Source organism: Nycticebus coucang, chromosome 11, assembly GCF_027406575.1.
Source record: "Nycticebus coucang isolate mNycCou1 chromosome 11, mNycCou1.pri, whole genome shotgun sequence".
Taxonomy (NCBI): Eukaryota; Metazoa; Chordata; class Mammalia; order Primates; family Lorisidae; genus Nycticebus; species Nycticebus coucang.
This window is the reverse complement of record NC_069790.1, coordinates 87145636-87170509: the sequence shown is the minus strand read 5'-3', so window position 1 is coordinate 87170509 and position 24874 is coordinate 87145636.

Genomic DNA, 24874 nt, shown 5'->3' with positions numbered 1-24874 from the left:
AAAACACGCACAAAAGCAACAAAGAATTTTTTAAAGCTATAATCTTTTAGTTAATAATACAGAAAATTATGTTTTGAACTTGAAGTCAAAAGATAAGTCTTCTATATGCAAAAAGACTATAGATAAGTCTTCTATATGCAAAAGCTATAAAGAAAAATACATACACATGAGACTCTGTTTTTAAATAAAAATATGTGTACCATACCAGTAAGAGACTACAAACATATTTGAAAATAATGGAACAAATAAAGGATTTAACATTCACAGTCCATAAAAAAAGAAAGGCAAAAAGATTTAAAAGAAAGGATATGAACAGGGCACTCTCAGAAAGGGAACAAACGGATAAATCTTAGGAAGTGTTTAAGTTCAGTTATAATCAATAAAACACATATTCAAGCACCAATAGAGATTTTCTGAATGTAAGATTGTTTTTAAAAAAGTGTAATATATCACATGTTAGCAGAAGGGAAAGGAAATAAGAACTTTGGAACAATGTTGTAGAAGTATAAACTTGAAATAGCCATCTTAGATGACAAATTGTAGGTAACGGTATCTTATTTCAGTTGTTGGAATATTGTCTAGAGGAACACATGCCCGTGTGTATAAAGAAAACACAAGTTCACGGTGGCATTGTCTGATGGTATGGTAAACGGGCAAGAGACGTGAATAGAACTTTCTCTAAAGATGACAGACGAATGGCTAACAAACACATGAAGAAATGTTCAGCATCTCTATATATTAGAGAAATACAAATCAAAACAACCCTGAGATATCATCTAACCCCAGTGAGAATGGCCCACATCACAAAATCTCAAAACTGCAGATGCTGGCGTGGATGTGGAGAGAAGGGAACACTTTTACAGTGCTGGTGGGATTGTAAACTAGTACAACCTTTCTGGAAGGAAGTATGGAGAAACCTCAAAGCACTCAAGCTAGACCTCCCATTTGATCCTGCAATCCCATTACTGGGCATCTACCCAGAAGGAAAAAAATCCTTTAATCATAAGGACACTTGTACTAGACTGTTTATTGCAGCTCAATTTACAATCGCCAAAATGTGGAAACAGCCTAAATGTCCACCAACCCAGGAATGGATTAACAAGCTGTGGTATATGTATACCATGGAATACTATTCAGCTATTAAAAAAAATGGAGACTTTACATCCTTCATATTAACCTGGATGGAAGTGGAAGACATTATTCTTAGTAAAGCATCACAAGAATGGAGAAGAATGAATCCTATGTACTCAATTTTGATATGAGGACAATTAACAACAATTAAGGTTATGGGGGGAAGCAGAAAGAGGGACGGAGGGAGCGGGGTGGGGGCTTGGTGTGTGTCACACTTTAGGGGGCAAGCCATGATTGCAAGAGGGACTTTACCTAACAATTGCAATCAGTGTAACCTGGCTTATTGTACCCTCAATGAATCCCCAACAATAAAAAAAAAAAAAAAGTGTTTGCTTTTTCTGACTCATAGTACTTCAATAGTTTCAAAGAGCATAAAGGAGAGCCTAAACTTCAGGTAATGAATAGAAAACAGTGTCTAGATCCCAGCATCATCTTATCCTCTGGACCAGTTTCATAAACCCAGAAAAGCTAAATAGCTATACTATGGAACTGAGCAAGTAGACGTGTGTTTTATTCCCAGCTATGTTATTATGGACACGTAATTTAAACTTTCCGTAATTTACCTTCTTAAATTGAGGATTTTTATCTGAACTCTAATTTTAAATCATTAGGAACTCAAAATATTTTCTGATCAGATTATCGTTTTTGAAAGATTATATAAATGCCTACATAATGTCTATCTGTATTCTCTGAAAATGTAACAGTATTTCTCTAACTTATATTTCTTCTTTGTTCATTTCCCTTTTCTATTCCTTCTCATTTTATTTTATTATTATTAAATTATTTTATTGTTATTATTTTATTTTATTTTTGTATTCCTTCTCAGTTTTTATTTTAGGTGCCTGATATAGTCCATCTGCACAGGACCGACAAGTATGAAATGAAAACAATGCACGAGGTAAGTAAATATCAGTTACAATATTGTACATATCCAAAATAGCTACAAAACCTGAGACAAAATATAGAGACACAGAAAAAAGAGAATTTGTTTTAGGGCAATATATTTTTATATCCATAGGATGATACAGAATAGTGAAACTTGCAGATAAAGATAAATATACTTTCAACCATAAATTTTGTCAATTAATGTAATACTTCCACAATGGCTGTAAAATCTTTAAATAGCCATGGTTTGTTTATTCCCTCATTTATGTGACAATTCTTGACTAACCCCACATTCTGAACAAAAGGCCATGCCAGCCATAATAAATTCATCTCTTGAGGGTGGGTGAGGGAAATAAAGAAAAAAGTAGTGATTATATTCAATATTTAATTCATCCCACAACATTTTTTTGAGGGTTGATTATGGTACATAAACATGAAGATAGCGTAAATAAAGCAAAAATATTTTGTCCTCATGGTGGTTAAATCTGAGTGTATCAAGAAAGATGAACATTGTTATATCAAGAATCATGTTTAAATTTGTGTTTTTATATGATTAGAAATAATCATAATTATTATTATATGATTAATATATGATCATATTATTCATATGATTATTCTAATAATCATAATTATTATTCCAATAATTCTATTGGAATTATAGAATCACTGCATATTATCTATTATAAATTTTTATAATAACATTTTTTTCCTTTTTTATCCCTCAATATTTTATCTTCACAAAGGAAGGGCAGTTACTCCTTCCCCAGACCTAGTGAAACAATTGGTGTCTATTAGGAATTCAGCAAGGTTTGTTAAACAATTAAAATATTCAGCCTTTATGAACCACATTTCTTTAATTACAGAAGTACAGATAATGATGATAGTAAAAATAATAATTCCAATGTTTATATGGTTCTAAAGAATAGCATATGTGTGTTAAAAAATCTTCTCATGGTTATGTAAGAGGCTCATTTTGCTAATAAAATTTAAAATATTTTTAAAGCATTAATGTAAACGAAAACTGTAATGATTAATCCTAAGCAAGAGAAAACACACTTTAAACATATCTTTTCAACTTTCTCTCATGTGTGCTCTAGAAAGGGAAAAATATTATCTTTCCTCATTTTTTTTTGTAAATCTAAATACAGCCTTATTTCTGATAGTCGAATTTCAGTGTTAATATTTTCCTACCTTCCATGAGTAGATGCATTTGTATAATTTTTTAAAATAATTATCTGTGTAATGAATTATTTTTAATGTGAATATTCATGACAAGTGTAAATTTTTAATTAATTTTTTATACTATATAGTAGTGAAATTCCTTAGCTATTATTCTCTTCTTTTTAAAAACAAACCACACTTCTGTGGAAGAAAAAAAAAAAAAAAAACATGTTGCACTCAGAATTCATACACGATAAGAAATTCATTCCACAAGTGGAGTAAGACCTTTAAAAGACCTTTATCTACCTCACAGAATAAATTTGATATGCCTTACAGACCATTATGCGAACTCTCTCACTGTGCATGCAGATAGAACCATCTCTTAAAAGCACTAACACTATAATTTCCATTCAGGTGATGAAATTGTAATAAAAAAACAGTTTATCATGCTACATTTGTATATGATTACATATTAGATTGTAGAAAGTTAACATTTATTTTTCTTCTACTAATAATGTTTTTTTCAAGAACTGATAAATCCAAGAAGCTTAAAAACGTGTTTAAACTGGAAGATCCACTCTGCATAGCAGTAAGCCCTGCTGGTGGTGCTGCTGAAACTGTTTAGGAGCTAAGCGAAGTATTTACATGCTCTTACACAGGAGCACACAGGCTTCCAAAATATTTTTTGAAGCCTAAAAATTATTTATTACTAACAATGCGTGGATACATATTCCATTCTTTTAAAATGCTCTCTAACTCTAATTTTGACATTTTCTTACTCTTATGTCTTTATAACAAGATAAATATTTTTGAGATCTTAATAAATTAAAAAAGAAACATAATATTTACCCAAGTATGGTTTCTATCTGCTATCTGTATTAAAATGAACCGTTAAACAAGAGCTATATGAACTCCTTGAATTTGGTGACATTGGATATCTGGTTAAGTCATACAGCTCTTTCTATGATGGAATCTACAAAAGCAATTTGTTCAATCATTATATTTTAGAGCTAAAAAGGAATAGAAACAGTCTTTTTTTTTTTTACATTGATTTTTAGAGGTGGGGAAACTGACACAGTTAACTAGCACATTTGATAGTTCACTAATGGGGCAGACTTGAAATTTAGAACTCAGGCAACTTTCCTTTAACTGAAATGATCTTTACACTGTTGTTCTTTTTTTTTACCTGATCAAATTGTCTAATCTTTAATTAAGAGCAACATCTAACTTGTTAGAAAACATTTATGTGCTAAACTTGTGAGAGAATCAAGCATCTGAAAAGCTCTTAAATGGAGAGAAATTACATAATCTCCTTGTCAGAGGAGCGTGATATATTACATTGTATATGTATTAATATCAATACAAATTTGATACCAAGCCCAAATGTATAATATGCTTTCAAATGTTTAATAATTCTTCAATATGTAATTAAGTCTAAGAAAACTGCACTTATAAATCATTGCAATTTCATATTTAGTACAATATAATGAATTGGTATCGATACAATAAGAGCGAAGAGCCAGTGACCTAAGCTGATTGTCTAAAAGCAGTTTTCATGCTCCCACACCTTTTAATATCAACTCATGCTCTGTACAATGCAAAAAGAAAAGAAGTGCTACATTTGGTGCAGCTTGAAGTGGAGCTGGATATTCATGGGCCTTAAGTGATCAATATCTTTATCAGATCTGTGTAAATGTTGTGGGCGACTACAATTAAAGAGCAAATCCCTGGATCAGCTGGCTAAGCTAAATTTCAGCGCTAGAGGCAGATGCTTTCCCTGGCAGGCACTTGTTAGGGAACATAGAAAACGACTCTAGAAGACAGAGCCTTTAAAACAGCATATAGCTTAATAATGGGGAAGGGAGGACTCATTGGAGTCAGAGCACTTGGGTTCAAAATCCTCTTCCAAAATTGCCTGGCTGTACGACGTTGTGCAAGTCAACCTACCTGGGCACCGGTTTTTCCATTTGCAAATGTTACTGTCTTCATAGGGCTATGACAAGTTTTAAAATGAAGTATACAGGTAAAAACCCTCGAAGAGTGTCAACCTCTTCAAATACTGAAAAGGAGACTTTCTTAACATTCCTTTTCTGAGGAAGCAGTCACTTATGGCTATGTTCTGGGAACCATCTTTACAGAATACTTCTGGAAAAGGATTAGTCCTGCTCACGTTAATCAGCCCCCTACATTGTCTTCTGAACAACTCCTATAGGAATTTGTTGTGATAATGTCTTTGTGTAGATATGTAAGCATACAAATACCTAAGCCATAAAGCTATAGCTACAAAGCTATGACCATAGGGTATTTGCTAAAACGCCTTCTGTGCCTTAAAACATACTTAGGTTTGTAGCTACCAAGTGCAAATATATCTCTGAAGAAATCAGATAGTGATGAAAGATAAAAGCTAATAGGAGAGCCCTGAGTTTTGATATTCTTACCATGATACCTATTCTGATTGTCAAATTTGTGTACAAAGTGATTCCTTTCCATGGGGATCTCTTTCATGGGTGTTTCTCAAAGGACCCAGACCGAGGACTATTCTCTGGTCAGAGACATTTGAGTAGCTGAGATAGAGTTTGGAATCGGGTATTCTTGAAGTAAGCCTCTAAGTTTTCTAAGAGCTTTTATCATGTGGAGCATTCTCAAACCAAATAGTCCAAGCAACTGAGGTTGCTTACTGACATTTATGCAACCGAGGTGCCGATGAATTAACTGACATTCTAAGGTAGTTTCCTTTTTTTCCCAAGCACAGTTTATGTAGTATAACAACATTCAGAGTTTTTTAAGTCAGAGCATGGCGGGGGACTATGCAGCAGAAACGGCTGACTGGAGTCTGGAATGAAATCTGTGTATGTGTACGTTTTACCGTACAACCAGTTACACATGCGTGTGTAATACCTATGAATACACAAATATTTCACATTACGAAAGGGGATATCCATACATATGCACGTATATACACAGACATATAAACGAGGGGAAGAATTTTGTTTCTGATTTAGTATAAATTCTTTATCTTTCCAATGTCCCTAGTTCTCACAACTCGGATGGTGGGTCTCCTTTGTTGCCCCTGTGCTTCCTTCCAGCACCCATTCTTCCGCCAGTTAATTTCGGCAGTGGTTCATCCTTTCCCAGAGATGCTGCAGAATGTCTGTCTGCCGTATTAATTTAATGCTTCAGGAGTGTTTCTTTTTTCCTCCGCCTTGGTGTCCTGTTTTATGTCTGTATCTCATCTCTCATCCACAGTGTTCTATCTACCACACTGAGGCATGGGGAGGATTATTTTGTACTCTCTTGGGCTGAAAAGTAACTTTCTTTTTGAGGTTTAAGTTGAAAACTGATTCCTCCTTTGTGCAGCACCGTGATACTCTTGTGTGATGCTGTTAAACACTCTCTCTGGTTGCTGTAGCTCAGAGGACACTCTTTTGACCATTTCATGCCTACTATTGGGTGGAATAGACATTTAAAAGACATTACCCCATTTTATCCCCACAAGAGGTACCCGCAGCAAGAAACACATTGAGCTAGATTAAATCAATTGCCTGAGGTCACGTATCTAGTAAATTGCAGAACCAGGACTCAAACAAAGGTCTTTTGACTTTAAATCCCTTGGTCTTTCCAGTATACCACATTGCTTTCTATTGAGTTAGTAATTCATCATGACACAAGCATTATGATAAATATAATAGAGCAGTAATTGTTTATATTTTTTATTTTTGAAAGACACGATGGCCTTTTTGCTGTAGTGCTGACTGAAAATCAACAGAATTTTACAAATTATAGATGCTTGGCCTGCTTAGCTATTAATATAGTAGAATAAAATGATTTCATATTTAAATATCCTTATTTTGAACAAACAGAATTATTTGCAGTATATGGCAAGTAGTAATATGGAAGTGAGATAAAAAAATTAATATTTAAAAATTCTCTGACTATGGGTTTAAAAATTGCTCACAAAATAAAAATTACATTGCAAATGTATAATTTATAGCTTGGAAAACTTCTAAAACTTATTTTATTAGGCTGAAATGCTCTCCTACCCTATCTTTCTAAATAAAATATATAATGATGTCCTCTGGATAAAATGTCAAACATCTGAAGGATCAGCTATTCTTTAAATCAATGATTGTTTTTTTCTGCTAATAAAAAAACACCATTCCTGCCAAAAAGGCAAACAGACTCTGACTTTTATCTAAAATTAATTTTTGCGTTTTTGTTACAATTAGTCTTGGAATTGAAACAATATACATGATCAATTAGTTTAACTGCTGAAAGTTACTTTAGCTTTTTTAATAGTTGACTATAATCAGCCTAAAAAAGTCCCACAAATGCTATAAATCGTCTGTAAAGCCATGTTCTTCTTCTCCACTCTCTGTCTAATCTCCCTCTCTTCCTCTTTCTTTTCATTTTGCCTCCTTTCCTTCCTTTTTAATTGCTTCCTTTCTCATTGAAAGTGGTATCCACTAGGACTCATCCGTAACAAAAACATCTTTTTTAATACAAACACTCCACCCTAATCCACCATAGACACTAGTGAAAACATGTATTTCTAGAGACATAAGTAATACTTGAGCCATTCAAACACTTTACAGCTCTAACATTTTGGTAGTAAAATCATTAGTATTTGAGCTGTGACTGAGGCTGCTGAGTTAGCTCTTGGTGCTGCTCTTCCCCACGCAAAGGCTCCTTGCTGAGTGCCCATCTATGAAAGCCAGTAGAATATAAAGCCATCAAGTTTATAAATAACTTGATAAAACTTTTTCCTTTTTATTTCTAATTATAAATACCATGAGAAAGTATATTTCTCATTAGAATTCCTTTTTACATGAGTGTATGAATATGCCAAGGGAATAATTGAATGTAAAGGAAAGGCTCAGAGTTAAGACTGGCCAGCAAGACAGGTGAGTAAGAAATTCTTTTAATTTCTCCAAGTTGGTGAAATCTTTCAAAATATTTGTATCCAATTTCAAATGAAGACAAACACTACATCTATGAAATATCATAATGACACCCTTGATGAAACCATCTCAAGTTATCAGGAAATCCGGTATTCTCTGTTCATATTATGTTCAAGATTTCAAGTTTGAATAAGAATTAGGGAGAACTATGATGTTTTTTTCCCCACCTTTTGCTCCGTACAATTTCTGTTTTGGCATTATTCATATTTCCATTTTAAGAGGAAAGATAACCCTTTTCAAATCCAAATCCCTCTGTTCTTTCTGCTGTATGTAAATGTCTGCTCACACCAATAGTCATTATAAAAGTTGAAAAGGGACACCAATACAGAGGCTCCAAAGAATCTGGGGAAAAAACATGGCTGCTGAACCAGAAAGTCTGAAGCCTATCGAATGTAAGTATGCATGTAAACATAAATGATGTAAAAAAAAAAAAAAAACAAGATCCTTTTTACGGCTGCATAATATTTCATGGTATACATATACCACAATTTGTTAATCCATTCATGGGTCTATGGGCACTTGGGCTGCTTCCATGATTTTGCAATTTGAATTGGGCTGCAATAAATATTCCAGTGAAAATGTCTTTGTTGTAAAATGATTTTTGATCATCTGAGTATATACCTAGTAGAGGAATTGTAGGATCAAATGGTAGGTCTACTTTTAGTTCCTTCAGTATTCTCCAAACTTCTTTCCAAAAAGGCCGAATTCGTTTACAATCCCACCAGCAGTGTAGAATTGTTCACAACGTTTATGTTTACATGGATGGAACTGAAACATATTCTTTTTAGTAAAGTACCTCAAGAATGGAAAAAAAGGTATGCAATGTACTCAATAGTATTATGACACCAATATATAATCACCTACACATTCATACAAATGATAAAACACAACTATAGCCTACAAAGAAGGAGGGAAGAGGAGGGAGAGGGGAGGGGAGAGGGCAGAAGGAAGGGGGGGATTTGGTGGGACTTTACCTATTCTGCACAATGCAATGGTACATTACAAATCTATCAAGAGTAGAGTATAAATGTCTTACCATAACAAGTAAATGGGGTGATAATTATATTAATCAGTTTGATGTGAGCATTCCACATTGTATATCAAATCAGCTCATTGTACCCCATACATGTACACAGTTATGATTTAATAAAGAAAAAAAAGAATGCAAGTATGGAGTTACCTAAGTAACTGATAGCCAGTAGTAAGAGCAATCAATGACCAACGGAAAAGGACAACACTGCCTGGAGGCGCAGAGAGGCCAGTGAAAGACGTACAGCCAATTTCAAATAGAGAAAATATTTATACCCCTGCAGGCCTTTACATCTCCAGCTCTCTCAGCTTTTCGCCTCTAGGAGAGGGATCCCTTTCAACTCTCTTTGGAAGTGCTCTAAACTTTCTCTTTGTTTTTCCTAAATAAAATCTCTCTGTTACCCTGACACTTGTATAGGTTGCTTTTGCTTTCTGGCCGCACCGCCTGTGCTATTCCAGTTTTATTTTCAGTTTCCACTGTTGCTGTCCATTACTGCTGGGCCTCAGCTGAACTTTCTAACTCGGCCAAGTAATTGAACAAGGTCAATTGTGTTCAGAGAACAGAGACCTCTGACCCCCAATAAAAGTCTTCTATTTGAAAATTCAGCTGTAAGTTTAAATTTTACTCTTTTTTCTGATAAATATATATTTTTAAATCTTTTGTTTTCTCTGATCAGTTATTTTAACAAGGAGGGAGGTTGTATGAATTGTCATTTTCTTCATACTCTGACTTTAGTACACTGGGCAGTGCTTCCTGGTAGCCTTTACCACTTGCATTCAAGTATTTTATGCTAGAACAAATCAAAAACTATGACAAATCACAGAGAGCTCCATGGTTCAAATCTGGCACTGCAGTCCCAAACCTGAAACATCCTGAGAGGAGATAGTGCTTATAGCGTCCTGCTGGCTGCCAATTATATATGATTTTCTAGGAAATTTGCTGCCAAAAAGTTGTGAACTGACGCAGAATAAGATATAGTGATTGGAGGTAGATTGGTTGTTTTGGTAGACACAAAAATGATCACACTGAGCTTTGAGATACATCCATACATTAGTCAATATACTCATCACCAACTTAAAAAAAATTGGACAAAAAGGGCATAATTTGTCTTTCTTACATTGCAGTGATGAGGTCTCCTCCATCTGAGATGCTCTGGCATAAATAAATATTACATTTATTCTTGTAATAGTCTCTCAAGCTCAAGAAAAGCTGCTGAGAACTTCATTTTACAAGTGAAGCATTCTTGGCAGGGAGGCAGTTTGGCAAACAGAAGATTACGCCAGGTCCTGCAAGACCTGTCTCTGTGTAGGAAACTCTATTCCATTACCACACTTTTCATCAGAAGTCTATGAAGGTTCTAGTGACTGTTAGAAATGGAGCTGTGATTTCACACCAAATAAACAAACACATGCTCTTGGCCTCTTATGTGAAATAGTCTGTCCTAAGTCATATTAGAAAGATTTTATTTTCAAGCATAGAAAGGCTAGTATTTTTGCTGCCTTGAATTTTGTAGCTAATCATTTTATTTATATATTTTTGTTTCTACAATAATTTTATAGTTTATTTTTTCTCCCTTTGAGCTTATTGATAGTTTCCATCCAAATTTATTAAAATTATTATATTTTAAAGAAAATATACTCATTTTACATATTCATGAAGCTATGTATATCTTATTTGTTTCCAATTTTCATCTTAAAATTGAAAATAAACAATGATTATTGAGATTCAAGGAAAGAATAAATTATGGGGAAATATACTCATACATACCTTTTTTTTGAGACAGGGTCTCCCTCTGCCACCCAAACTAGAGTGCAGTGGCGTCATCATAGCTAACTGCAACCTCAAACTCCTGGACTTAAGCGATCCTCCCTCCTCAGCCTCCTCAGTAGCTAGGACTAGAGGTGCACACCCAGCTAATTTTTCTGTTTTTTTTTTTTTTTTTTTTTTTTTTTTGTAGAGACAGAGTCTCACTGTACTGCCCTCGGGTAGAGTGCCGTGGCGTCACACGGCTCACAGCAACCTCTAACTCTTGGGCTTACGCGATTCTCTTGCCTCAGCCTCCCGAGCAGCTGGGACTACAGGCGCCCGCCACAACGCCCGGCTATTTTTTTTTTTGTTGCAGTTTGGCCGGGGCTGGGTTTGAACCCGCCACCCTCGGCATATGGGGCCGGCGCCCTACTCACTGAGCCACAGGCGCCGCCCAATTTTTCTGTTTTTAGTAGAGACAGGGTCTTGCCTTTGCTCAGGTTGGTCATGAACTCCGAGGCTCAAGAAATCCTCACACCTTGGCCTCCCACAGGTATGAGCTGCTGTACCCGGACATCATACACACCTTTTAAAAAATGTTTTATATTGAATTAATTTTAGATTAAAAAGAGCTTTAAAGATAGTATGGAGAAGACTTTTATACCTTTCACCCAATTTCCTCTAAGGTTAATACCTAACATCTTACATAACTGTGGTGCATTTATCAGAGCTAATAAATTAACATAGGTACAGTGCTACTTGGGTCATGTCTACTATAATCTTGACACATGCTCACTCTTTCCTTTTTTTTGTGAATTTGATAATCTTGAAGTATTAACAGTTTTTTAAACCTAGAAAATAACATAGTTTATATCTATGGTTTAAATAAGAAATGTAATTACTTACATAATGAAAACTTTAATTTAAAATCTTTTCTTTTTTTATCAATTCTTATACCTATTTCAACTTTATTTGGTTCAATTTCATTATAGTGAGTGCATAAGAAAAATTTTAAAGCTAAACAAAATGTCAAAATTACATTAATTATGGTCACAAAGTTTTTGTATGGAGGGACTTTAGTTTCTAACATCCCGTTTAAAAGAGGAAATGTGGCTAAGAGAAGGTGATTTTTCTAAGTTGCCATGGCTGTTTAGTAACAGAACAGGAGTAATGATACCATCTCCATTAAAGTATTGCTTCAAAGCTGCCAAATTGCCCATATGGACGTGATTGCCTTTGGCTTTCACTAAAATTATTTGTTTTTGGAGTATACTAAGCAGACCTTCACCTGGGAGATTTAGCTCTAGCTCTTTCATCTTTCTACAATGTTCTTCCCACAGATATCTTCAACTCTAATTGTCTCACTGCTTTCCAATATTTGGCCAAATCTCAGCTTCTCCCTGACACTTAGCTTTAGGACCTACTTAATGTTCCATTTGCCAAGCCCCTGCCCACAGAATTCCTAGCCTCTGTTTCCACAATTAAATTTTTGTAAGGATTTTTCCCTTTTAAAATACTATATGATTTTCTTATTTATTAACTCATTTTTATATTGTCTATTCACCCATCTAGGTAAACTCTGAGAAGGAAGAGTTCCTTGTGCATTGATAAATTTGAGGCAACTAGTACAGTGTTAGACATGCAGTAAATTGTCAATATTTGTTATATGGAAAAATGAAGAGGTCCGGAGAATGTAGAATTTGGTCCACTGTCATACTTCCTATAGCAGTAGCATTTTTGAACAGAATCATTTTATCACTAAAATACTGAACACAAACTGGTCATTCTGCCGGAAGAACCTAAGGAAGGGGAAATCAACAAGTGTTAACATAGGTGCTTAAAGGAGCAGCACCCTGGAACGTAAGGAAGCCTATTATTTCCATAAGTAATGGTTCAACCTTTCACATGTGAATTCTGGTATGTCCATATCTATACCCTGATTCCCTCTATGTACAGTATTTATATATCCTCTCTAAAGAGAAAGCACATAAATCAACACACATACATACAATCGGATACTTTTAAATGGCCATTTGTGCAACCATATTCCATAAATATTTTTGTAAAGTAAAGAAAGCGAGAAGAAATAACAATAATAGCAATTATTTCTTGAGTATTACATATATAATCTAATTTAATGTCTGGAAGTCCATAAATATGATCACATAAATATCTGATTCTTTACAGAGAATAAATATCTTGTTCAAGTTTGTCCAGGAAGTGACAGAGCAAAGATTCAACTATTAGTCTCATGGAGTAAGACATCCACGTGAGAGACTTCAAATCTATCTGATACAGCTTTTGATACTCCATTCTACACAAGCTCGTTTACCTTTTAAGGGAATCAGACTAATAACAATTCTAACGATAATCTCTGTGCAGCATTTGAACTTACAGACAAAGGCATACAGATACCTCATGATCTCACTTATATATGGAATCTAAGAAAGGTAAACTCGTAGGGCAGAGAGTAGAATGGTGAATACGAGGGTCTGGGAAGAGGAGAGAGGATTAGACTATGTTTGCCAAAGAGTAGAAAACTTTACTTTGACAGGAGAAATAAATTCCTATTGTCCAACACAGTGACTATAGTTAATAACAATGTATTATATGTATATTCTTGAAAATTTCTAAAAGTATATTTGAGTGTTCTCACAACAAAAATAAGTATATGAGATAATGCGTGTGTTAAATAGCTCAATTTAGCCATTTCATAATGTGTACATTTCAAAACATCATGTTCTACACAACAAATATACATAATTTTGTCAATTAAAAAATCATATACAGCACATATATCATCAGAGTTTATGTGTTTTAAAAAAGCCAGGAAGAGATTTGAGTTGATAATTCCTTTATTCAACAAACTTGTTTTGCGTGCCTGCTGTATGGTAGATATTGTAACCATTTGAACCCAAACACATTTTCAGGAAATATAATAGGTTTTCTCTAGCAGGACACAAAAGACAAAGTCCCTATTCTCACAGAGTAAATGTGAAGAAATACAATAAACAGGTAAACAGACTTTTAAACATTCAGATATTGTTAGGAGCTGAAAAAGCAATTAACCTATCTTATGGTTAATAAGATAGGGGATGGTTGGGTTAAAGGTATTCTCCCCAAGTGTTTCTTTATATCACACTGAAGGCATAAGGTTCAAGTGTCCTGAGGCCTAATTCAGCATGAACCATTTGCTCCAAAGGATTTATTTGCTTTCACTATAATTTGAGTTCACCAAGTTCTATTTTTTCTTCATTTCTTTGTATATAACATATTAGGTTAATAAAGTCAGTTATAATTCATCAAAAACATGATGTTTCTTAATCAACATTTCATCTCCTGAATGTTACCTATTTTGACCCAGAAAAGAGAGACTTTCATGGGTTTTCCTGATATAATGGTTCAGATGCTCATTGAGCAGAAGTATGTCTAGATATGTCTCAATGGACTACTCTATACTTATTATATTCCTATAATCTGACCTAATCTTGCTCAGATTCTCTTACTAAACTTGACTATTATAGGACCCAGAATTTGTTTCCTAAACCTTATAAAAAGAAAGATATCCCAAGTGACAAACATCACTAGATTGAATGGGAAGGCCATGTTACAAAACACATAGTGACATTTGGGTTACTTTGTATGAGGCTGAACTGTTTTTTTTTTTTTTTTTTTTTTTTTGAGACAGAGCCTCAAGCTGTCGCCCTTGGGTAGAGTGCTGTGACATCACAGCTCACAGCAGCCTCAAACTCTTGGGCTTAAGCAATTCGCTTGCCTCAGCCTCCCAAGTAGCTGGGACTACAGGTGCCTGCTACAACACCCAGCTATTTTTTGATTGTAGTTGTCATTGCTGTTTGGCAGGCCCAGGCTGGATTTGAACCCGCCAGCTCTGGTGTATGTGGCTGGCGCCTTAGCCGCTTGAGCTACAGGCACTGAGCCATGAGGCTGAAGGCTTAGTCAACTTCTGAAAGACCTGAAGTACTTATGTGATACACTCGCCTATTATCTGAAAGTAATGAGAAATTTCAGAATAAATGTATTTTTAATCATGGTTGAGGAAGTTAGGTAATCATTGAATGGGAAAAAGAAAAATGAGTGTAGCATCTGATAGGAAATCCACAAGTTTTAACTGTGCAAATCCACTTACATGCAAATTTTCTTTTGCCTTTGCCACGCTTGAGGCAGCAAGACCAACCCCTTCCCTTCCTCCTCCTCCTCAGTCTACTCAAAGTGGGGACAGTGAGGATAGAGACCTTTTTATGATTCATATCTACTTAATACATAGTACAACAAATACTTTTTACAATTCTCTTAACATTTGCTTTCCCTAGCTTACTTTATTGATAAGAACACAGCATATGATATATATATATATATATAATATAAAAATGTTAATTTAATTTTTATGTTATAGTAAGGCTTCTAAAGAATAACATACATCTCTGAAGACAGTGATATTGTGAAGAAGTGGAGTGGCTAGTGAGCTGTGTAAACAGCATAGTCCAGGGAGGCCTTTCTGAAGATGTTATAGTTGAGGTGAGCTACGGAACACAGGAAAGTTGTACTTTTACCCTCGGGAAATGTATGGCAGGCAGAGGGACCCATAAAGCCCAGGAGAAAGCTTTTGAAGTATTTGAGGAGCTAAAAGTGGTGGTCAAGATATTTGCAACAGGGTGAACAAAAAGAATACTATAAATGAGGTAAGCTTCTAAATTTTTCCATTTGAGTTTCCACAGTTATCAAATACAGATAGTCACCAAAAAAATGTTGAAAGAGTTAAATTTCGTAGTAATGAACAGTTCTAGCAACTAATAGTTGCTCTGTTAAAAGAAAAGAAAAGAAAAGAAAAGAAAAGAAAAGAAAAGAAAAGAAAAGAAAAGAGAAGAGAAGAGAAGAGAAGAGAAGAGAAGAGAAGAGAAGAGAAGAGAAGAAAAGAAAAGAAAAGAAAAGAAAAGAAAAAAACCCCTTAAAAGAAGCAGCAGTATTTTCCTTTTTTTTTACACATCATCCATTACATTTGAAATCACACTCCAGGACATTCATCAGTCTGACTAATACTGACCTAACTGTAGCAAAATGGACGCAGCATATTCACACATTTTTCTATCACCTGACCAGCCTCAATCACTTTACAGCTGCCATCAAAATCTGACAGGCCTATGATCATTGCTCTAAAATACTTTCATTAAAAATATCCTTATCAAACATACTGTCAAAAAATCAGTATGTGATTTCCTGTGTAGTTAACCTCCAATTAGTTTTGGAAAAGAAAGTACATTATAATCACTTTTCAACTATTGAAACAATTTCAAATTTTGTAAATTTCTACTTGTAATTATATAAAACAATGGCAAGTGTCTTTTTAGATAATTATATCTAATCATTTCTAATGTAATCTATTTCAAGTTCACTAAGAGACATTTCAAAATACAAAATACACTATTTGCTCACTTATATCCCATGTATTAGGAAGTAAAATATAAGGTATAAAAATCTCTGCAAATTGAAAATTTATTAACAAGGGTGATAAATTAATGATGTTTGAGAAGATATAATTTTTGTTTCAAAAAAGAGGGTAGACAGGTTAAACTGGATTCAATTTTTTTCTTACGATGATACCTTAAATTACCTTTAATTTCATTCAATTATGAATCCCTTTTTTACTCCAGGAGTGCTTTACTTTTCTGAAACAGCCTTCAACTGCACATTCTACACCAGTAATAATTGTCAGTATTGCTGCAAATTTGTTCAAAAGAATGAGAAGTTAAAACCTGGTTTGGACTTATCATGTAGACCTAAAATATTTGCAGAGTTGTCCACATTGATTTTGTAGTTCTCTGGGAATTATTTCTGTATACAGAGTCAGCAGTTCTGAAACCATCTCCTTTCTCCTTCTTTCTCTCTACAAAACGGTATTCAGAATTCCCAAGCGTTACTTCCAAGAACTACATTGAAAGTGTCATTAAGTTTTGAAAATCCCAGTGACTCATACAAAATAGATTTTTGATAAAGGGGTTTAATTAATCAATGTACTCCAGAATGCCCCAAGTGTGATTTATAGTGTTATTTTATTTCAAAATATTAAGAGGTTACAAATGTTTTTGTTACATGGATAACTTTTAGTGTTTCAATCAGGACTATTAGTGTTTCCAACACCAAAATAGTATTCATTGTATCTGTTAGGTAGATTTTTACACCTCTTTCTTCCCCCCATCTTGATTTCCAGTGACTTTACTCTCTGTACCTATGTTTGCCTACTGATTTGTTCCAAATTATTAGAGAGTACACAGAGTGTTTGATTTCCCATCACTGAGATACTTCACTTAGAATAAGGGTCTCCAATTCCATTCAAATTGCCACAAAGACATTAATCATTAATTCATTTATTTTTATGATTGAGTAGTACTCCATGGAGTGTGTGTGTATCCCATTTGGTTAATCCACTCATGAATTGATGAGCATTAAGTTGATTCCACATTTTTGCACTTGTGAATATTGCTGCAATGAATATTCAAATGAAGATGTATTTTTAATAAAATCACTTCATTTCCTTTGGGTTGTTACCTAGTAGGTGGATTCCTGGCTTGAATGATGTCTGTATCTATTTTTTGAGGAATTTTCATACTGTTTTCCATAGAGTTTATACTAGTTTACAGCCCCAGCAACAGTGTACATTTTTTTACTTTTTAACAATAGCCATTCTAACTGGAATAAAGTGTTATCTCATCTCATTTTGGTTTTAACTTGCATTTCCCTGGTGATTAATAATGTTGAACATTTTTTCATGTGTCCTGTGGGCCTTTTGTCTATCTTCTGTTGAAAAGCTTCTGTTCATGTCATTTGCACACTTTTTAATGGGATTGTTTGTACTTTTCTTGCTGATTTGAATTCTTGGTAAATTCTTGGTATTAGCCTTTTATTGGATATATAGTTTGCAAATATTTTGTCCCATTCTATAGGTTGTTTATTTGATCTGTTGAAGCTTTTTAATTTACTCAAGTCCCATTTATTTACTTTTTTTGCTGTAATTGCCTTTGGAGTCTTCATCATAAATTCTTTGCCTAGGCTGATATTTAGAAGAGTTTTTCCTATTGTCTTCTAGAATTGTTACAGTTTCATTTAAGTATTTTATTATTTTAAGTATGATTTTGCAATCCATTTTGAATTATTTGCTAATGAAAGAATTCTGGATGTTCAAAAACAAAATAAGGCAGGGAATTATAGCCCACATAACTTTAATTTTTAATTCATTTTTTGAATGTTTATCATCAATACATTCACATTCTTTATTCAGAGTTTCTTTTATTTATTTTTATTTTATCTTTTAAGTTCTAGGTTATGCAGAAATCTAGGACAGATATGGAAAATCAGGTTTTTTTTTTTTTTTTTTTTGTGCCATATCAAAAGTTGGTCTTATCTGAAGTATTTTAGGAAGACTTAGTGGCCGTATCTAACTTGATTACAACGATGACAATGATGTCTGGCTGAAAGCTGACAGAGAATATATGAACCTGGCATTTGCCTTGCTTATTTAAAGAAAATTTTGTAGCTCATAGAGATTTTCACATTCAATACATTATCCTTTTTGACACCCCTTCATGATCAGAAGCACTATTACACTCATTCTTTTTTTTTTTTTTACACTCATTCTTTTTATTTTCTTTCCACATTATCTTTCCAAGAGGGACAAAATCTTATTAGTAATACCAGTAACAGGAATAATTCTCATATTGGACATATATTTTATGCCAGGCACTGTGTTATTCACTTGACTTGCACTTTTACATGCATTAATATAGTAAACACTAAAATGACTATGAAGTTGGAATTAATCCTAATTTACAGTTGGAATTAATCTCCTTGCTAATAAGTGCCCAGTTCAGAATTCTAGCCCAGGTTCTTTTGACACCAAAGCCTGTGGTTGTAACCACTAAGAGATTTTAAATGACTTGAACCTCAGAGCACATTAATATCTATATGGATCAAAGCTATCAACTGACAGATCAATGCTAATGATGGAATCATACTTATCTTTCAGTAAAAAGATCAGTTTTGTGTTGTGCAATTCTTGATTTTTCTCTAGAGTAGAGCCAATCTGTACAGAATATCAGTACTTGGGCTTTAGTTAGTGGAGGGACCTTAGGGATCATCATTTTTATCATCCTCATTTTTTTTTGCGATGAAATGACTTTCCCTGTTCATGAGGACAATGAAAGGAAAAAGAGTAGTAGCACCATACTAGTTTGACTCTGAATCTTTATTCTTTCTATGACCATAGTCTACATTTTTTAAGCACATGACAGAGAAATGTCAGAAATGAATCTTGTGACCAGGGAGGAACAAGACAACTAAAATCATTCCATGAGTTAAAGAAAGAAAAAAACAGAAAACAAGGGAACTTTATAGTTCAAATAGAGGGGAAAACCTCGATTGGAATATTAAAAAATAAAAATAACTATAATATCTACAATCTAAAAGTATCATTATCCTTATAACACAGTTTTTATTACTTACTCCCTGACTATCAGACACTGCTTTCAAGAAAAAAATTATAAATGATATTATCCCTTCCCCAAGAGTAGACTCTGAATTTGCTTCAGGTGTCTCTTTAATCTATTATAGGTATATAGCAGATATCCCAATATCCAGAAACCTTATTGCAATGCAGTTTGAGATCACTGGATACGTGTGCAGAAATAATCTCAAACAAAACCAGAAGGAGATGACATTAACCACTGAAAATTATAGAGGTGTGATCACAGCAGCCAGCTTGGAGAGTGATGCCTGTGGTCTTGAGATATTATGGTGGCTCCTGATTTATGAACTGGTTTTCAGTTCTGCAATAACATCCAGGGTCCTGAATTGCATGGTGACATTGAGAGAACCTAATTCTTAGGATTCAAATGTAATAACCAAGTGGACTTTTCCTACTAACTGTCAATAAGGGAGCCAAATTACAGAACAATTGTCTTGTTATTTTAGAAAAAAAGAAGGTTGCAACATGTGTGTACTGCAAAACTCCACCAAAATACACTAGTGGAAATGTGGACTAACAGTGACATAGAAAATATTAACAAATGGCATATTTTTTGACTAGAAAAAGTCATAATAGTCTGACTCTATTTCATTTATTGGCATATTCTCTGTTTTAAAGCTACTCTTCATACATGCACAATTTAGTTCAGAGAAATGATGGACCCCAGGACTTAACATTTTTTATTTAAAATGTGTGTGTGCTGTTGTTATTGTTGTCGTGTGTGTATGTATTGTGTTTGAAGGGTGGGCATTCTTAAGAAAACAGGCACTCCCATAATTTAGTTGTCATCAGTGCTGCTAGGAGAGGCTGAAATAATCATAGATCCTTAGCCCTCAGATTTCTTTTTTGGTCAGAAACTGTAAACAATGAGAAAATTTTCATTTCCCACTCAATAATAGAAGCAGGGTTTTCTCTTGGAGTTAACAAAATAATTACTTCCAGTTTTAGTCAAGAAAGATAAATCTTAAGAGGTGAAGTGTCACGTTAGTGAGAAAAGGCATCTTCTCGGGTGGAAAATTCTCTCTATAAAGTTAATGTTCAGTGATATTTAGTTACTCATTTTGGTGAGACTGAGAATGGGAGCTGCTTCTCACTGAGGAATCAAGAATTAAGTGAATAGAAGAATATATTTAGATACATTTTTCAGAAAATGGAACAAATTATCGTGTTTAACAATAAGTATGTAAAATAGTAATACATGACAAAGCATATTGTATTGTGATTTTTCTACTGGTCACCATTTAATACTTTATCATAGCATGCAAATAAACTAACATTTATTTATTATTATTATTATTTTATTAAATCATAGCTGTGTACATTAATGTGATCATGGGGCACCATACCCTGGTTTCATAGACCGTTTGACACATTTTCATCACACTGGTTAACATAGCCTTCCTGGCATTTTATTAGTTATTGTGCTAAGACATTTACATTTCACATTTACTAAGTTTCACATATACCCTTGTAAGATGCACCGCAGGTGTAATCCCACCAATCTTCCTCCCTCTGCCCATAAACTAACATTTAGATGAAGAATCAAAAGACAGCAGATCAGTTTAGAAATTAGAAAAATACTGTTTTTCTATGGGGACTCAATAAACTGAGCTTCTGAATTGCAAAATACCCACCTTACTCATATTTTTAAATAATTCTGAAGCTTATTTTTTAAAACTAATTTTTAACAATGTTTTGTTAAATTTTAGAATATTAATATACTAATTCAAGATTGATAGGTAAAACATTTCCTTGCCTAAAATCCTAATTTGGCAAATGAAATAACAGGTGAATTCCTGCTGCTTCTGTTAAACTGCAACAGAAGTATTTTTATGGCAGGCACCCAAAAATTTTGCATATTTTCATAAACAGCATAAAAGTAGCAAATTGTAAAATAAGAGACAGAAAGCATTCAATAGCTTACAAAAGGCATCACAAGACCTCACCATTTAGGTATTTCTCTCTAGTTGTCTCTTCTTTTGTATACAGGAAAGATTTGCAGATAAATTAAGTCAGTTGTAAGTGGTTTAGACTTGATTCTATTTTGTTTTCTTGACCATTAATAATGAAGAAAGACTGACCTCATTGACAGCTATTCAGTGACGTACCTAAAAGATCCAAAATAGATCTTTTTAGGCTTTTTCTTTTGAAAATAAGAATGAAGACTTTCTTTCTCTACTAGAATTCTGTATTTATCAAATGCCTTGAGTGCACAATGGTATAATGCCATTGAGTCATTCTGAGGACAATATACTCTTCCTTCTTGGCCATAATTAATATAGATTTCTTCTCTCAACCTTTTCCCCAATTGCTGTTCATTTATCATACTGGAACCTGAGCACATATGTAGTAACTAAGTCTCTACATGGTCCAACTAGATAGATATAGTGAGAGTCTAACAGAAAACAGCAGAAACTTTCTTAAAGGATTTTGAGACATGATTTAAAAATGAGGAAATGGTATTGGGAGTTTGTCAGTTGATAGGAAAGAAATCTTTCAGCTATCACAAGTGGTGTCAGGAAGATACCTCTGTGAACAGGGAACACAGCAGGATTTACTCGCAGGTTGTCAGGGACAGAGGTGGTTGAAGCTCTTCCCTGTGGTATTCATTCATTTTTTGAGAGTTATTACAATTATTTTTTCAGCCAACATAATCTGAAATGCATACAAAAAAGCATATAAGTATTCAAAATTTTCAACGAAAATCTCTATCCTAATTAACTATAAATCAGTAAAGCCAAGTAGCCTGAGGTAGGTTAAAATGAGAACTTTGTACATGAAAGGCTACATATTCCCCTAAAACTAAAAATTTCCTAGTTGTAAACCTCTGAATCACTGCATGCCACTTCTTTCACTTCAATTACCCTCTTACGGAATGTGAGAGAAGGCTAAGCAAGCCAAATAGGAGACCATGTCGTCAGAGAATTAAGTCATTTTTAAATATTTTTGTTCATGTAGCAAAATCCATAGATCTCAATGGGAGCACACTTCCACCTCTGTCATCTGAGAATGTGGAGTGGAACAAAGTTAGAATTTATGCCCTCCTGATTAGCTCAATTACACTCCTGCGGTCTTAAACCTAGAAGGAATGGCGTTCCTTTAGCACTTTCTTTGTTCCACCTTTAAGAGACTTGCTTCATCAACTTATTAGTATGCTTATTTTATCTTCCCTTGTAAGACTTAAAGGTCTTTAAAGAAAACCATTCCTTGTACTTCTTTTTAGGCATACTTACAATATTGCCAATAACTGGATGTTACCGATAGTATATATTCAAAAATACATAATTACATTTTATAAAGTGAGAGAAAATGGCCATATTATCAATTGCAAAATAGTAGAGTCCTCAACACATTCTCAGGATAAATTATTTCAAGCATTCATGAAGATTCTAGTTCTTCTTCTTCATGCCCTAAGTGTTCTTTCTTTTAGATTCACTCATTTTCCTTGTTTCTGCTTATTTCCAATACACGCTAAGTAAGCATTGGCAAATTAATAATCATGCAGATATTTCCACCTGGCTATCCAGAATTACATTTACCACTCTTGAAATTGGAAGACAGTCATCCAGGCAATAGTACAAACAGCAGCTTCCTAAACAGAGTGATACGTACATTGAGGAGGATCATAGCAGCTCACATGGGAGCTGGTGAGACCTCAGGCTCTCCAGCTCATCTGCTGTAACAATTAAATTTTCTATCTGAGCCACTAATGTGTATCAATATATTCTTGTTTTAAATTATTTTATTTAACCCTAAATATAAGTTTAATTAAGGACTCACAATCCATATTGCAATATTTATATAAAAACTGAGGAGTTAAATAAAACCAGCAAATACAATTTGACTCTGCACAATTTTAACATGAAATCTCATTTTCTCAACATAGAGAGCTTTTTTTTTGGCATTTGATGAACACCAGGAATACCAGTACACGGTTCATTTGTCCTTTTTTGAAAACCAGCTCATTGAAGAAGAGGTTGACCGTTTAGGGTCTCTTCCTTTGTATCTCCCATGAATTGACTGTGTTGAAAATGAACCAAAGCTACAAACTCCAGACAAGTAATGCATAGGTTTTAAATTCTACACATTCTGACATCTTTCTGAAAGAACAAAACTGGTATTCTCCTTTATTTTTTAGTGTTCAGTAAGCAACACTTGTCACTAAGCTACCAATCTTTGACATTACAATAGTAAAAGTATGTTCTATCATATTTTTTGGTTTCACTAGAAGACATAGGAAGAATTCCTCTAGAAATTGGCACAAGCAAAGGATTTATAACTAAGACCACAAAAGCAAATAGAGCAACAAAAATATAAAATAAATAAATTGGACATAGTGAAGCTAAAAAGTTTTGTTAGCAAAGAAAATAATCAACAGATTAAACAGACAACATAAGGAATAGGAGTAAATATTTATAAACTATATAACTGAAAAAGAGCTAATATCCAGAATCTACATTTAAATGAATCAACAATAAAAAAATGAACCTATCAAAAACTGGGCAAAAGACTTGAATAGACTCTTTCAAAAGAAAATAGACAAATGGCCAAACAAACATGGAAAAAAAAGCTCAACATCACTAATTATTAAGGAAATGAAAATTGAAGCCACAATGAGATACCATCTTACCCTGGTAAGAATTATCAGTATTAAAAAGTTAAACAACAATAGGTATTGGTTTAGTGAAAAGAGAGCACTTATACATTGTAAACTTGTAGAACTGCTATGGAAAGCAGTATGGAGATTTCTCAAAAAGCTAAAAGTAAACCTACCATTCAATTCAGCAATCCCACTACTGGGTATCTACTCAAAGGACAAGAAGTCATTTTACAAAATAGACACCTGCACCAGGATGTTTATTGCAGCACAATTCACAGTTTCAAAGATATGAAATCAACCCATCATCTGATGAGTAGGTAAAGAAAATGTTGTGTAACTATACTATAGAGTACTACCCAACCATAAAAAGGAATGCAATAATGTCTTCTGCAGAAACTTGGCTGGAACTGGGATCATTATCCTGAGTAAAATATCTTAGAAACGGAAAAGCAGATACCACATGTTTTCATTTACAAGTGGGAACTAAAAGAAGGATATTTATGGTCATAAAGAGCAGTGATGGATGTTGGAAACTACAAAGGTAGGGGAGGCGTAGGGAGTGAGGGGTAAAATTATACTGATTGAATGTACATTATTTGTGTGATGGGAACACTGAAAGTCCTGTCTTCAGCATGATATAATTTATCCGTGTAATAAGAAACACTTGTATTCCTTAAACTTAATGAAACAAAAGAAATGATGAGGAATAAAAATAAATACATTACCTTCATTGCCTATTTATTCTGAGAGTGGATTAATGTATGTGGTTTGGTCTTTTTAGTTCAGTAAATGATCATAATGTAGATAGCAATAATATACTTCAAATA